Below are 1,356 nucleotides of genomic sequence, written 5' to 3' on the forward strand. Positions count from 1 at the left end.
TGACAGGTGCTGGATGGGGCATGAGGATGCTGAAGTGTGGGAGCTACCTGTCACATGGCTTAGCTGGCCTATCTGGTGCCCAACACAAATATCTGGAGTTTGCTCCTGGCCGACTGAGGCTACTGCCAGCCAGGGGCTGTACTGCCCTGGCTCAAGCTGCTGCTGTCCTGGGAGCACTTGTAGATGTGTGCCCAGAAGCAGCTGACTCAAGCTTGAACTGCTCATGTGTTTATTGAATTTCATTAATTTCACATGTAGATGCACCCACTCAAAATAAATAAGCTAGTACAGTCTTTGTGTGTAGCATTTAGATGGGGATATGTGGGTTTTTAGTGAATAATTTATTTGTCCCACAATGCAATTGTTGTTTCTCCAAACTATTCGCAAATGCAAGTAAAATTAACTGAAATGTTTCAAGTTTTAGCTATATTCTCAAACCCAACAAAGAAGAGGTGATGGCTTACCCAATAAAGCAGAGGTTGGGTAGTCCCAATACTGCCCAAGAAGTGTTAACCTATATCTCCCACTATCCAAACAGCATGCTACAAGTACTTTGGGAGTGTGCTACTCTGTATCTTTCCTGTTGACACTATATCACCTTAAATTATCTATTTAGATATTCACTGCAGCACAAGCTGAAACCAACATTTTTAGCCTTCAGGGTGAATGTCCTAACCACAATGCATGCATACTGTTTTAGATAATAATTAGTCATTTCTACAAAGTGCAACAGTTCTAACAGGAGAGATAGGCCACTCACAGTTGAATTATTCTAAAACATGATGATTAGAGTTCCTTGATGGGAGATGTGGGTTCAAGGCCCTGTAGAGATGAGGGATATTAGCCAAAGTTTCCCACATCCTGAGATGTTGTCCTGCTTTTCTCTCCAAACATACTTGTTTACTTATTTCAAAGCAAACAAAAGCATACTAATACTCACATTAACTTCGAGCTCCAGTGGCCTAATGGATAAGGCACTGGCCTCCTAAGCCAGGGATTGTGGGTTCAAGTCCCATCTGGAGTAAAAGTTAATGCCTTGAGGCAATTTTTTCAGTTTTGGGCACTGCACTTCAAGAGGGATCTGGAGAATATTGAGAGGGTTCAGAGGAGGGCAACTTGTATGGTCAGAGGCCTGCAGGCAAGGCCCTAAAGGAGAGACTGAAGGATCTAGATCTCTTCAGCCTTCACTAGAGAAGAGTGAGAGGTGATCTTGCGGCTGCCTATAAATTCATCAGGGGAGGACAGCAGCGAATTGCAGATGTACTATTTTTTCATAGATTCATAGACTATAGACTTGGAGGGACCCAATGGATAATCATGTCCAAGGTGATAGCACCACCTCTCTTGGGAGCCCAT

General features: G+C 43.3%; 1 non-coding gene across 1 annotated transcript; it reads left to right on the forward strand.

The window, feature by feature from the left end:
- Nucleotides 1-951: 951 nt before the first annotated feature.
- TRNAR-CCU lies at nt 952-1,024 on the forward strand. The gene has a single exon. It is a non-coding gene; the product is annotated as a tRNA-Arg (tRNA).
- Nucleotides 1,025-1,356: the final 332 nt, after the last annotated feature.

Source organism: Gavialis gangeticus, unplaced genomic scaffold (assembly GCF_001723915.1).
Source record: "Gavialis gangeticus isolate Ggan-Ray unplaced genomic scaffold, GavGan_comp1, whole genome shotgun sequence".
NCBI lineage: Eukaryota > Metazoa > Chordata > Crocodylia > Gavialidae > Gavialis > Gavialis gangeticus.